The sequence below is a fragment of the Buteo buteo genome, chromosome 8 (genome assembly GCF_964188355.1).
Source record: "Buteo buteo chromosome 8, bButBut1.hap1.1, whole genome shotgun sequence".
Taxonomy (NCBI): domain Eukaryota; kingdom Metazoa; phylum Chordata; class Aves; order Accipitriformes; family Accipitridae; genus Buteo; species Buteo buteo.
This window is the reverse complement of record NC_134178.1, coordinates 25,984,536-26,000,321: the sequence shown is the minus strand read 5'-3', so window position 1 is coordinate 26,000,321 and position 15,786 is coordinate 25,984,536. Positions and strand designations below refer to the sequence as shown.

Genomic DNA, 15,786 nt, shown 5'->3' with positions numbered 1-15,786 from the left:
CTTTCTCCCGGTGGAGTCGAACAGGCTGCAGTTCATTTGCAAAGACCCTTCATAACTCCCTGCAGTTTTGCTCTTAAAGCTGTCGATAAATAAAGTAGCTGCCGCTGTTTAATACCTGTTAGATCATAGCGCTAATCAAGATCTCCGTAACTGAATGATGAAGTTCCGCAATGATGACGTCCCACATTATTATTATTTCTGTTGCAAGAGAAGCCATTTCTATAGTGTAAAAGTGTACCATGAAGGGCTAAAGAAATACGTCAGTAGTTGGTGCATGTTTAGGAAAAAAGACTGGCAGAAAAGCATTGGGAAGGTCTATTTAAGAGAGTTTGCTGTGCTCGGGTCTTTCTTCTTACAATTAAGACAAATCTGCAGATTTTTTTTTTCCCACTGAAAAAGTTCTAGGTTTATTACACGTTGCACTTTAATTATGCACTTACTTCAACAAAATGCCACATCTGACTCATGAGTTAGATGCTGTACAATAAATATGTAGAATTACTGCAGAAAAATCTCCATTGCATTTAAGCATCAGGGAGGTGTAACAATTTCCTAATTCAGTCTGTTTCTAAATATATGTGGTGTTTATTCAAGATGCTAACGAAAACTTACAGAGCTTTCACCCCTTTTAAAATAAATTTCTTTGCCAGTTGGACTGTGGAAAAATCTAGTGAGACACTTTGTCTTACTTCTAATCTTTGAAGAAAAATAAGCCCAGACCTTTTCCCCCACCATTTCTTCCCCTTCCTTTCTCAGAATACTACCACAAATAAGGAACTTCTAGAAGATTTTTTTTTTTTTTTTAGAAGGGCTCTCTCCTTCGCGGGATAAAAAATATCCACTTAGCTGGCTAAAGGAAAAGAAAAATGTAGCTGAAGAGTCCTTAAAGCAAAGTCTACAACTCCAGGAGAGAAGGAAGTAGTAAAATAATAAGCTGCTCTCTTCCATTTGGAAATTTTAAATTAATTTACGAAGAGCACGCTTCTGCATTTAGGATTATTGACTAAATGTTGTACCTTGTCTTCATCATCTCTGAACCCCAAGGCGAGCAGGCTCAGAAACAAAGGCTGGTCACATACACTGTGCAGGCTTGAAAAATAAGTAGTTAAGGAGGGTTTGATTCTTTACTGCCATTGTGATGTTAACAAGCATTTTCAATAGTGAAAAGTGACTGCAAAATGGTTATAGGGTGCCATTGTCTTTTTCTTATACGTTTCATGGGGACAAATGAATCTGAAGCAGAAGAGAATCCAAACACAAGCAAAGAATATAACTATTTTAGAGCAGCACCTCCAGCAATGGAACCAAGTACCCCAAAGGAAAGCAAATTAATGGCTACTGTCCTTAGAATAAAGATTAAACCAGACCAAGAACTGGTTAAAGTCTATGTATTTTGCTTTAAAGACTCCATCCCTACTATTCTTTCTATCTCCATGTATCTGCTTCAGTTTATATTTTTAACTTATTCATAACCAATTTAAGTAAAAAGCCTTCACTGAAGCAACAACAGAATCAGAAGCACTTAACTGACGAGACCACGATTTTGCAATTCGCACAAGGGTGTCCTTAGCTAAGATTGCCTTAAGCAACCAGCCTCAGGGAAACTGACCTACAAGCATACATTTTAGTTGAGTTTAATGAGATTTGGATGAGGCCTCAAAAATAAGGAGCATAATTCAGTTGTGTTTGTAATCCTTGAGAGATGGTGAGAATACATTTCAGTAATCCCACAGCCAATACATGTTCTAAAATGTTTACAGAGGAAGGTGCTTCAGTTGTAAAATATTGTCCTAGTAACCTCACCTTAAAAATGCACAACACTAAAAACTCATGCAAGTTATTTCTAACCACATTTCAAAATAGAAAGAAAATTAGAAAGGAAATGTATGGAAGTAAAGGGAAAAGACTGCAAGACACAAAATAGCATGAGTTGAGGATAAATGTGTTACATTTGTCAAAAAATAAAACAATTATTTTCACATTTTAGATAGCTCAGTAGTGGAATATGTCATTTGCAAGACATTTTACACAAAGCAGGCAAAGCCAGGAAGAACATATGCCTAGTAAATAGACTGCAGCCTTACTGTCCTTTCTATGTTCTTGATGTCACCCCTGCAGGATTCCTGCTTTTCTGTTAACATGGGAGGTTAAAATTTGTGTGTATCTATTAGAAATAGTTTGGGTACACAAAGAAGAATCACAGCTGGAGTATTATTGTCTGACATTCATATGACCCTTTAACATGTGTACGTGCAAGTAGTATACTACTATTCATTAATAATTTAATAGTCTCATTAACAAAATGTTGGGGAGGAAATATTATGGTTAGCACACACAGCAAAGCTTTTCTGTGTTGCAAGTTGCTCATTAGATTATCATTCAACTTTACAGATAAGGAACATTTCTCCCTCTCCACCCCTGCTCTCAGAAAAATCCTGCAGAGATACATACATACACAGAAACACACAGATGATGTATCGCAAGTAACTGTCAAGCACTGGTGAACCCTGGTACTTCAATGGTTAACTGGAATGTAGCATTCCTTGGAGAGGATAAAAGGAATAAAGTTCTGGAAGGCAGAGGTAATATTTCAGCCTCAGATTTTATTAGACACAGTTTCATTCCTAAGCATAGTATGTCCCACAGAGCTAGAGAAATTACTATCGCTGGTTCTCAAAGACTGGAATCCTTCATCTCTCTCATAATCCCTCAGTAAGAAACAGAAAATCACTTTCAACATCTCCATAACACCATTAATTTTTCATGTTGAATGTTCTTTTTATTGCTCGTCTAAGAAAGGTGCCAAAGTTTCAGTTATTACTTAGTAGTCCATACCAGTTTATTACTTCTTTTAACATACGGTGCTTCCATTCTCCAACTATTTGCTTTACACACTGCTACATATATCAGCCCATCACTCTTCTTTCAAAAAAGGTTCAGAGAATGAGCTGAAAGAAGTTCATGCCACAGGATCACATCAGTCCAAGAGCCTATATACGCGCCTGATTTGGTGTGATCAAATTGAATGGAAATGTCAAGTCCCCCTTCTAAAAAATCAGTGAGATGAAAACATGCATTTTAATGATGGATTACATTCTCAGTAACTTCTATAGATGGTGAAAGAGAAGAAATTTTTAATGGGAAAAATATTGAGGTAAAATGGAAGGATGATGTTAATATAAGTGTTCAGTACTCACAGAATGGAAAAAATCTAAAAGGTAATGATTTTACTTACAGAAAAATAATAACTATAAAATATATTATTTTATAGAATAATATATTCTGTAGAAGTCCCCTGTAGTGCTAGGGCTACTAGGCCCCTGGATCCACATCAGGAAGTTCAGAAGCCCAGATTTCCCCACAGTTTAAGCAGTTCAGGGCAGGGCAAGTAAAATAACTAATTTAGCTGCAAGATGACACATAGCAGACACAAGCAAGGCAGAACTATGTTGTTTGGCCATGGTACAGCCTCTATTGCTGAGGACTATTATGCCTAGAAATGTCACAAAGAACATACCTCAATATATTACCACCTCTCTCCCTACTATTTAAATACAGAAGAACATCCCAAAGCTGAAACAATGGTGATCAGGATTTCTTTAAGGTTTCCAAGTCTAAATCTATTATCTTCCTATGCTTATGCATGGCTTATGTAACCAGTGGTTCCCCTCCATACCAACTTCACTTTCACCAAAGAAATCAAATGGCTTATTCTTCAGGTGTCTACAAAGTGTCTATAAAAACAGTATGCACAGCTTATTGCTGTTTTTTAAGGCATTTGCTAATTACAGGCCCATTTTGTACATGGAAAAAAAAATTTCAGGGAAAAGGTCATCTTCTAAAGAAGTTAACACCAGTACGGTACGTACGCAGTGCTTGCTGCAATGGTCATACGGTACATTTCAAGAACACTTCGAATGGCTTGGCTGAAAAATATACATCTTTTATTAGGAGGCAGGTGCAAACTCATTTCCTGCTATTTCTGTTTTCTGGCCTTCTGAAATAGCCTTTGTCCTTTAAGTCTCTCTGTGCCCTACTTTGACCACAATATAATAGTTCTCAAAAAAGTGACATGCAAATGCATTTCTCTTTCAAATTCACATTCTGAGTTAGTCAAAACTTTCCAGATTTTTTTTTTTGTTCCCTGTTTGTTTTCTTTAAACAGAATGGAATTTTCAAACATAGAATAGACTAAAATTTGGATTCTGTTTATATATTTTGAGACACCCTAGTGTTGCTTGTCATTCTACATCATTTTACTATGTAGATGCTTCAATATTTTCCTAAATTTCATCTCACCTAATATCAAGAAAATAATTACATTTTAAAGAAAATATTTCAGAAAACTCAGCTTTCCATGTGACAATTTTAACCAGACATTTAAGCCCACTCTAATAACTTATGTTTAATAAAGTCTCTGAGCTTTAATTCATTTGCTTTAAAAAACATGCACTATTCAAATAAAACAGAATGAAAAGCAATACAGAGAGGGTAAAGCAACAGCAACAACATCTGCATCTTCAAGTCTATTTTAGATCGACATAAGTTAGTAGCTTAGTTTTAATGGCACTGAGCTGCTTTACGTTGATGGCCTGCTGTTACTGATCCTGAGAGCATAATGAAGAGCATTAAGTGTTTAAATATAGATGTCAATAGAATACATGACAAATAATGGCAGATAGTGGGAGTTCACAGAGATCTACCATGCTGATATAAGTTGTAATAGACCATTAATGAGAAACGAACCAGAGAAAACCCTGATAGGAGAGAGTGATCAAAATAATTCATAAAGCCTCCCCATTTCTGATAAAGGGCTTTTCTAAATGAAGACATTATAGCCCACAAGACTTGGCTGTGAATTTGCAATACACTAGTGACTCCACACTGACTCCATGACTGCACATGCTACACTCAGGCTGGTGAAATCAAGTAAGGTTCCTCATGCCACGTGTGATGTGTTCAAAATAGCATGAGGGTCAGTGGTAGATATTACTGTGGATTAGTTGGAATGCTATAAATGCCAGTTTGGCTTATTGCAAACTGTATTTCCTTAATTAGAATTGAAGTCTTTACAGCACTTTTGGTATCTCTTTCCTCTGATGAACACAAATGTGCATACAGACATGATTGGAGTGAAATGTTTGGAAAGTATCTTTATCTAGATGCACACATGTATGAAAACCTGAAGATTAACCCATTATTTACCGCTTCTGCTATTGCTCTAACTTTCCAGGTAAAACTGATGTATATAAAGTGCTGATCCAGATGAAATCCCTCATATTAGGTATTCAAAAAGCAAGTGGACGGAGTACTTCAGGACATGGTTTAGTGGGCATGTTTGGTGGTTGGACTCGATGATCTTGAAGGTCTTTTCCAACCTAAATGATTCTATGATTCTATATTAAACACAGTCTCAGTATCATGACTTCTCACCTGAGGACAGGAAACGTTCTGTACTGTCTTCACAAGGTACAACATTGACCAAACTTTTGGAAATCTAAGGCTTATCATTCAAGGGGATTATTACATGTTCCTCACTAAATTTTCATGGTGTTAATCATGTGTGGCTCTGGAAAGAAGCAGCATTTAAGACTGCTGCAGGAAGCCAATGGGTTTCAATGCTCTTATAACTATTTTGGTATCTCATATATTATTTATTAAGACTACAGTTACCAAGCAGCAAGCAGCCAGCCTGCTAGGTAGTAACCTATCTGAAGTGCTGTTTGGAAGACAAAATAAAGTGATATATGCAGAAAGGAAAAGAGAAAGAGGAGTCGGCTGTAAGGTAAAAACAACAGGTGATCTCTTGGTATTCAATGCTCCATGATTCTTAATGTTTCAGTGTCTCTCTGCCACACGTTCCTGATGTAAAGTATAATACACTTTGCAACTAAAGCAAACATATATATGTGTGCACACACACACACGTCTATATGCATATAAACATATATAAATAAAAGTAGTGAATTACAGAAATTCCAGTCTGTAAGACCACATCCAGTAGAACTTCAAGCCACAGGAAAGAAGAAGAATAACCAGAAAGAAATGGTATCTCATCTGATGTTTAATGACCCAGGAACCAAAAAGCAGCATATGAATACTAGTCGCTCATGAGTTCTGCTCCAAGTACAAAGTTTTTATGGGATTGAACTGCTAGGCCATGACGCAAGTTAGAATGCACTATGAGGAGAAAGATGGAAATTCTCAGACTGCTCTTACTTGAAGTGGTAGTAGTAATAATAATAATGATAATAATAATAAATCCTGTAATTTGTGTTGTATACTGAATGGAAGGAAACAGGAGAAATAGAGAAGTTAAAAATATTTGCTTGAAAAGATTCATGTCAATAAACATCAAACATTTTGAACGCTTCCCCAGCTTACTTCAGTAAGCTTCAACTGGCTCCACAAATTCTCTCCAAACATGATCAGTCCTAACATCACTTCTGACTTGCTGTCTCTGACTGTTTAACCAATTTTCCAAGACAAGAGAAACAGTCCTCTTGTGACACTGGAAGGATAAATAATCTATTCAGACCCTCCCTAATCTATGAATTCTACATTTTTTTCCCCCAATTTTCCTGTTCTCTCCTCTTTATTATTTCCTCAGAATGATGCCTCTGATCTCCACAATGAATAATGGTTCTTTTTTGCAAGTATCTGTTCCACTGCAACTTCCCTTTTGAACAAATTACTTATTTCAACATTGTTTTATGCACACTTCTAAAGTATAAGCCTCATTTTTCTTTGCCTAACCATTCTTCACAATCCTATATTTTCTGCAAAAAGCACCCCAGATCTTAAATATGATTCTAAGATGTAGAAAGACGACACCACCTTCCTATTCTTGCTAACAGTTTCTCTAGTTACATGGCTAATTTGTTGTGTTGATAGGAATTGTAGACAATTTTGGAAACTACATTATTTAATATACACTCACTGAGCATTTTGAACACTGATGGAAGTCATTGATTTCTCCTGAAATATTCACGTTACCACATATCTGTTTTCAATCTTGGCATAACAACCTATGTTGCACAAAACCCACTAAAAGTTAGTTTTACTCCTTTCTACTCTGTAATGTGTAGTCTTTTGGGACTACTAGACTCAAAAGACCACCATCAATTCTCTCTGCCTCTTTTTATTAACCCACCTAGTTCAGCAAACCTCATGGTGAGGGTGGAAATGTGCAACTCAAGATCTGTAACATGCATTGCATTCTAGATGTGAAAATGCAAAAATGCAAAATAACAAACCCAGAGACATCTCTCTATTATCTCTTTGGATCAAAGCACATATTTCTCTAACTGAAATTCTTGTTAGTATTAATTCACACATGTGTAGAAGAAAAGATATTCGGACATACATACAAAAGTTGTTTTCTACAGTTGCCTACTTCCCTTTTTCAGTACCCTCCGGAAGTACAACAATAGCCAAGACAATATTGCTGAACATAGTTTAAATAGAAAGTTACTGGAAACTCAATGCAAAAAATCTGAAGTGTGGAGAACAGTCTGGTTTTGTTTGCTAAGTGGCCTCACACTAAGCTTTTGATCCAGGTGTTGTGGGAATGGAACTGACACATACTACACTTCCAAGATTTTAATGATGCCCAGAGCCTTCATTTTCTTTTACACTGTGACAATGGGAAGCATAGCCTCCTTACGTATAACATAAAATCTAATAAAGCAGCCAGCTGTTCTTTCCCTGGTGAACCCTGCAGCTCCAGTCTGAAGTACAGTAGTGTCAGGTTTTTCAAGAAAAAAACATTGAGTAATTGTACTGTACCTGGACAAATACAATATATTTGACTCTTCTTTCTTCCTGTCTACATATATCAAATACACAGAGAGAAGTTGTATGTCTGACTGATATAAAGCAGCAAAATAATCTATCTGCTTAAGAGCTAGCAGGTTTTACACAGTTTCTTGGCTTTCCCTGTCACAATATTCTAAAGTATATCCTTTCCTTCCTAACATCTCTCATAAACCTCTATTGTAATAATGCAAACTGACATATCTGTTCTGCCAGATGCTGGCTACCTAGTGAGAACAGGCAAAGCAAATATTATGCAATAAGTGTGCTAATTGAGAGACCTAGCAACATCACAGGCCAAATTTTGCTCTTGGCAACAACAAACACTGATATTTTTGAGACCACAAATTCAACAGGAGGATTGTTTGGTCTTCCCATCTTTCTCCTTGCCGTAGTCTGAAAAATTCGAGTGACTGTTACAATATCTGTATTGCACAGCACTATATTGCAGCTGGTTGTGTGCAGCTGCAGAAATGTTGCCCAGAGTTATGTTGCTCTGACTACCATCATGGGGACACATCTATGGTCCATTTTTGGAGAACATATAAATGAGGGAACCTCCAGAGCTATTGCTCCTGTATTTGAATTGCAATCCTTCATCTCAGCTTTGAAGTGGCAGTATCAGCAAAGAAATGTTAAAGAAATACAGTTTTAACAATCAGTTAAACTCAGTTGTGACTAAGCATGCACATGTTCTTCTTGCAGGTCACCCTTCCAGTGCCTGCCAGTGCCCTCTCCTGATCCTTCTTGCCAGGGCACAGTCAGGTCCCACATGGCAAGGCTAGGACATAGCCTGGGCTTGAGGGTGAGGATGTCAGTGCAAATTCAGCTTCAAAGGCCAACTTAAACGTACAGACAGTCCCAGCACTCTTTCCCTGCCTCTACAAGAGCCAAAATAAAACTACACAAATACATAGAAAGTCCACATTTACAAAAAAAGCTTTGCCAGATTGATAGGCAATGTAACACTAAATACCATAGTTTAAAATCTTCCATTGGTTGGTTGTGGTATGAAGTACAGCATTATTTTTAATTTTGTTTAATATATATTCTCATCATTCTGCTATACATGCAGGAAAGACTACCTCAAGAATTGTCTGGACATGTCTTAGTAAGTGTCTACATCCTCAGGAAGACCATTTTGTTATTACCTATATTGTCATATTTACTACTATAAAGTAATAGTCAATAGACATTGTACTATGGTATCCAATGGACACTTACCCACTGGACAGAGTGATTTCAGAAAACAGTTTTTCACATTCATGTGCCTTGATTTTCTGCCCTTTCTCAACCATCTTCCTCATCAAGAGCTTCCTAGCTTAATATATATAAACAACATTGATAATGCAAAACTTCAGTAATTTAGTGGCTGAATAGAGGGTTTCTTTTCTTACCATTCTTCTTCCTATTCCTTGAGTATGGAATATAGTCTCACAGACAAAGAATTCCTTTTCCATTGTAACTCTTTCTTCAGGTTTAACCATGAAGATTAAATAAATGCTACAATGCAATTGTTGAGCAGGTGCTAAATTTATCCTGACACTGAGGTCAAAATATGGTGAGATACATTTTCCCTGGGAAAAGGAAGAATTAGGCTGATTCCACCTTTATCAACCCAGTCTGCTGTTTGCTGGACTCAATATGAAACATGCTTTCACTGCTGTTTTGGAAATTCATTTTCATTCTTTTACATTCCAAATTTAAACTAAATATGTTGCAGCAAAAGTATTCTAGTAATTTGGTATTATTCACTTACCTATTGAAGATATATCGAAGCCAAGCCATTTGCACAGCAGTTCAGATATCCATGTTAGGAATCCATCACCACGTTGTAAGGACATGAAAGAAAAGGAAGAAAAAAGAAAACAGTAAGCTATCTTGCTTGTTTCCTCAAACAAAAAAAAGCATTAAAACAAACCTATAAATAACAATCAATGTTACATTCTGCCATGAACATGGAATATATTCATTTAAGCAGGTACCTTCTAATGCTCTTTTTTTTTCCTGTTACCATTCATTACAGCAAGATGGTTGTTAAAGTAGCTGTTAAAAGAAAATGGTGAATAGTACTTACATTACACATAAATAAAAATCGAACAATCCTGTTATGTTTGATAGCGGGCTCCATTCAGTTTCACAGCATTTTTGTAAATGACTTGAATGAACTCTTTATCTGAATATCGGCAGGCAGAAGGCCAAGATGGAAATTATGCAATGAGAAGGAAATTGAACAATTCAGATATGTTTATGGAAAGCTCACAAATCAGGGCATCTCATTTGGCACCAAATAAAGCTGTTATTCATGATGTGCAGCTACAAAAAGGAAAGCTGTTCTCTGCTATAAAGTGTAGTCACAGTAGTATGAGCTAAAAGAAATAGCTTCTCAATAGAAGAAATAAAGGGCGACATTGCGATAAAAAGATGCTCGCACTAGGTCGTGTATACTCAGCTGAAATCAAACCAACAAGAAACTGTACTGACACACCTTTTCCTCTAACACCATCTCTTAGATACGGTATAATGATCCCAAGCAACAAACTTCATCTCTAAGTAATACTTTTCTATGCCTACATAAATATTTTAGTTCCACATCGAACCTGGAAAGGACACCAATTTGGAAAGAGCATCTCTTCAGGTTTTCTAAGATCATTTGCTGGGCTGCTAGAAAGCTATAGTGACTATACCAGTTCCTGTACTTGGATTCTGATCTCTTCCAAGATGTGGCCTGCTCTGTAGATTTGTCAGATTAGATTTCCTCCCATAGATAAACATGCTAAAACCCCATTTTATATGGTACAGCTGTCATTAGAAAACCCAAATCTTGAATGAGCTTTGGCATTTATCAAATAGCTGACTTTGCCAGAGTCATGCCAAGCCTATATATGAAAGAGAAAGCACCTGTTAAGTCAGTCTGCCTATAGTAAGTGATTTTAAAAACATAGCAAAATCACCATTAAATTAACCTTTATTATTCATTCGCACAAGAGAAAATTTATTCACAAGACTGGAGGAACATACAAATCCTCAAATACTGGAAAGTGAGATGAACAGACTATCTGAGTTTTTTGTGCATGTAAATATGGACCTTAAAACAGCACGTGTGATAAGAAGTTACTTCACTTCTTGAAGGTTCCTTTTACACAACAGTGTTTTAGCTCCTTTGCAGCTTACGTATTTCAAACGCTCAGCCTACCCAGAGGCCTCTAAGCCTAGATGCGTGGTAATCTCTTTAGACATGTCACACAGATATAGGCTGCTTCAATTCATTTAATTGGGAAAATCAAGGGAGAGTCCTTGTATTCATATTGTTGCATTGCTTGTGTTCAGTTCAGTCTTCACTAACACGGGCAGTACAAACAGAAGGCATTCTTAAGTAAAACACGCTTTGTTCTTCCATGCCTATTAATGTGCCAAATATGAGCATACAACCTTGAAGCTGAGGGGTCAGCCTTATGCAGAAGGGTCAGGAAAAGAGAATTTCCTTCACTAATCTCACAATTCAGGGATATTACTGAAATAGAAATGGGGAAATGTTATATTCTATTTGTTTTATTGATTGTGGACTTTTTCTATCCTATTCTTATCTATGCATGCCACTGTCCATCAATGCATATACTCAGGTGCTTTACAAAAAGTGAAGAATTGCTACGATAACATGCTGATGCTCAAAAAATAGTTTTAATAAACTTCCTTTTTTAAAAAAGAAAATAAATGAGACCACAAAACATGCTTTCATAACCTCCCACTTTGAAAAACAGAAAGACAACTTTACTTACAATGCATCTATTTACAATGATGTAAATAGGAAAACATTGTCGTTACATAACAAAAAGCCCCAAACAATTTAATAAGAAAACACATATCTCCCACAAGAAGTCTTAACACTTACTGTTCCCTATCTCCCATAGTTTAAGTGATATTTCTGATTATTGCTTCTATGAAGTCCTGTGCCACTTTAAAAAGAATAAAATAAATGAACCTTTTCCCTAGAATCCTTTGACAGTATTTTTTCCTCTCTCTTCCCACAAAGTTCACAAATAACTAAAAAAGCATCATATTTTGTGGACTTTTGATTTTCTTGGCAGTCATAGGTCAGTTCCTCGATTTGTGTATAAAGACATAGCTCAGCTTAAGTCAGTGGTGAGGCTTCAGCCTCCCTCAAGTCATGTACATGACACTGGAACTGTTTGTTATGGAAATTATTCCACCTATCGCAGCCCAGATATTCAGAAAACTGTGGGTGCTTTCCTGAACACTGGAAGATATATGAAACTGCCAGCTTGGTGGCTATTGTGTGCACATTTAAAGTACAATCAAGGGCATTCATTGCCAAAGAACACTGTATTTGTGCATCCATTTCCCTGATAACCTGTATCATAACTCAGTGAGGATTAAGTAGCAGGGAGAGATACACAGAGAAACCAATGGTGCTGTCATTTTTTGCAGGCAGAAATTACATTATCTTTTTTATTTTTGGACAGAAAATTACTGTCTTAAATGTTTTTGCAAGTTTATCTGCTTTAAAGGGGGTCATTCAGAGGTGTCTACTGTTCTCTTTCATATTCTCATGACAGTTGACTGAACCCTTGATCTTTGACCTGGATAGAAATTAACCCTCCACAGTCCACCATCTAAGCTGAGACATTAATATTCCTAATAATGAGAGGTTATTAAAATCTTAAAAGTTCAGTGGAGCGTTTCAAGGACAGTGGAATTAGACTTCAGCAAATACCTACAGATTTATTGCATAATGCAAACCATTTGATTTGTTGGGATGTACGCTCCAAGGCTAGGGCTCAGCCAGCCTTTGCTGGCAAGGAAACAGCCACTTGACTAATTTAACTTGATTTGTGCTACAAGAGAGGGGAAGAATCCTTGTTTTGGTCATCTGCAGCTATAAATTATTCCTCGTACCCCTTTCCACCCTCCCCCTTAACTTTGCAGTGGAAGGAGTATTATTTGTTAAGTAAATTAAAAATCTTTAGAGAGAATGACAGCTTATCAAACAGTGTATCACTTTATTGCTGATGTTGTATTACACACAGGAACTGAGCTGTTGGTGGGGACAAAATTATCGAGCATGCCAGTGATACAACTGCACTGGGAATTGATAGCTGTGGTGCCCCAAGTGATATGCCAGGTACAGGGATACATGGAAGAAAGGAGCAATCCTAATTCACTAGATTCATCTCAAAGTCACTGCATCACTTTCTGTGCCTTATGCACTTAAGCCTTTAATTTTTGGAACAGTCCTTCCACTAGCCCATCACTGGCCAGCTTTTCTATTCCATTCAACTGAACTTCTCAGGTAACATATCTACCTACATATATTCCATGCAGTACCATTCTGATTCAAGTTATTCCATTGATGGGTAAGCATCAGCACTTGAGATTTGCACCAGGAAAGGTTGCCTGCCTCTGTCCGACCTAATCAGATTCAATAACATTTGTGGCTAAAAAGATTATCAGAAACAAGAGGGATTACACAAAGAGAACAAATTAGAACCTGCATGAAAAGAAAATGAAAATAAACTAAAACTAAAATAAAAATTATCATGCAGGGAGAAAAGGTAGAAAAGAGTGGAAATGCAAAAGTCACAGGATCCTCTAGAACGTGAAGCTGTGAGACCAGAAGGATCCCCATAATCTGCTTGTGGGGGAACCAACAAAACTTGCTGCAATCGTTATTTTGGGGTACTGTCATCCTGCCATCTTCAACAGAAGTGGAGCAATAAACAATAACAAACCACACCAAATTACCACTTTTGAGTAACACTTACTGAAAAGGGGTTTGATGCAGCACCCCATCTTTCAGTGAGAAAATTCATACTCTTACAGAGCTCAGAGATCTGGAAATGCAGCTGATGCAATTCATGGAGTTTACGACTGCTGCTGTTTTTATTGGCTGCTTAGTTTCTCTGAAGATGCTGAAAAATTCATTGGCAGGTTCCCTTTAAGATATGTTAGTATCAGATAAATGACACTGCATCCCAGTGCAACATAAAGAGCGATATAAATGTTTTGATTCTTTCCTTCCTTCCTTTCATTTATGGCTTTCATCGGCAAATTAAAATATGTGCCTATTTCTTTTAAACCTATTACTCTGCATTTATTTATGATACGGAGGCTATGCTAACACTCTTCAGAACTAGCTCCTCATTAATGCATTTCTGATATCACACATTTATTATGTGCTTTTACATTCTGTATCTAACTGAAACCCCAGCTCCCCACCTCACTGCCACAGGCTGCTGGTCTGCAGCAGAGCTATTTCCAAAATATCAGACTTAACGAAGGATAGAAACTTTCAGAATGCAAATGCGACCAGTATATCCACTGAGTCTCTATAGCCTCGGCAAGCTTTTCTGGTTTAACAACTGCACTAAAGTTAAAGAAGAAAGTAATGTCTCCTCTGCACTGGCTGCTGCCATTTTTCTTCAAGTAGTACCAGGGCACTGTCTGGCAAAGAGCATCTCCTGAAGAACAGCATAAACCCAGTGGCAGCTGCCCGCTACTGAAACCTTGTTGTGACACTGAACTTGACCGGGGGTTGCAGCCACATGTGCACAATACACAAGACAAAATATTAACTATTAACTGCTAACAATTACTGTAGGGCTAATTAAAAAAAATTTGCAACGCAATATTCAGTTTGTCCTGTCAATCCTAACTAATTCATCACCTATTAAATTGGAAAAACAAGGGTGGAAGATTTGTGAATCCATTATGAAGAACATAATTCCAGCACTAAGCTTCCTGTTTACTGTGGCTGATTCAGTGAGCCATTGGCTTTAGCTAATGTAGATTAGAAAATTTCTGAAAGAAAACATTATTACTAGTGTGAGTACACTTTTTTCTTGAAATAGCTTTATGATTTAATGGAGGGTTTTTTAATTTTATTTTTTTTTTTCTGCAGACCAGACATTCATGTTTTGGACAGCAGAATGTTTACACCTGTCTGATTAATAACAACACATACCTGGTAACTGTGAAGGTTACCAGAGGTACAGTTTGATATCTATTTGTAACCTTTATTAACACAAATAGATTTTGGGCAAGTATTCAATGACTGTATTGAATAGATTCTACATTAATCTCACTTCTGGTGATGAAGCATCACTGATTGTGACTGTGTCAGACAAAGCTGGAACATACTCTTCCAGCAGTTGCCCATTGCCACCATTAATTCCTGATCACACCAAGACCAGAAGGATAATTTAGGTTTCATTCTCCTTCTTTTTTATCCATCACAAAGAAAGAGAAATTTATTTGGAATAGATACTGGTAAGCCTGCTATAATATAAGTACAAGTGGGAGGCAACTGAAGTTGTGTGTAAGGTAACAGAATACAAGAGAGTTTTAAAAGATCAGGACTGTCCAAATAGTCTTTGAACATATCACACAATGTAGCAGGTGTGATATGACTCAAATGTGATTACAGAATTCATTTACATAATATCTGTCAGAACTGTCTGTACTTCTGTTAAAACTGTATCTACACATATTTTAATATATATTATCCTGTGAAGATTCATGTATAGAAAATTATGTCTATTTGTATACACACACTTGCACATATATTTCAGCTGTATTCTGATTTCTTCTTTATAGAGATGATAAAAAAAGCTTTCCTTTTCAAAGATTGAGACATACAAATTACATGACTGAGAAGCAAGTCCTGAGGAAATCCAGACTAGCTGAGAATACTAGAGCACCCCCTCCAAAGCAGCTGGGATTCTTGTTCCTTAAACAAGCAAATAAGCCAAGTTCAAGATCTTTGTCTGTATTCTCCGGGCACTCACTAACCTGAGGGCTGAGTGCATCTATGATTACTTGGAGCTCCAAGTTAGGACCACTGCACACGTGACACAGCACAATTTTGTAATACATAAGTAAACATACATATATATATGTATGTATATATAAATGATAAGTAATTTGGAAACATTCAGATATCTTAAAGATAAG

The 15,786-nt window shown here is 36.8% G+C and overlaps 1 protein-coding gene across 1 annotated transcript in view; it reads right to left on the bottom strand.

Moving 5' to 3' along the window:
* The window catches only part of ROBO2 (roundabout guidance receptor 2), a 438,049-nt gene that overhangs the window by 197,563 nt on the left and 224,700 nt on the right, over window positions 1–15,786 (bottom strand). The window lies entirely within an intron of this gene.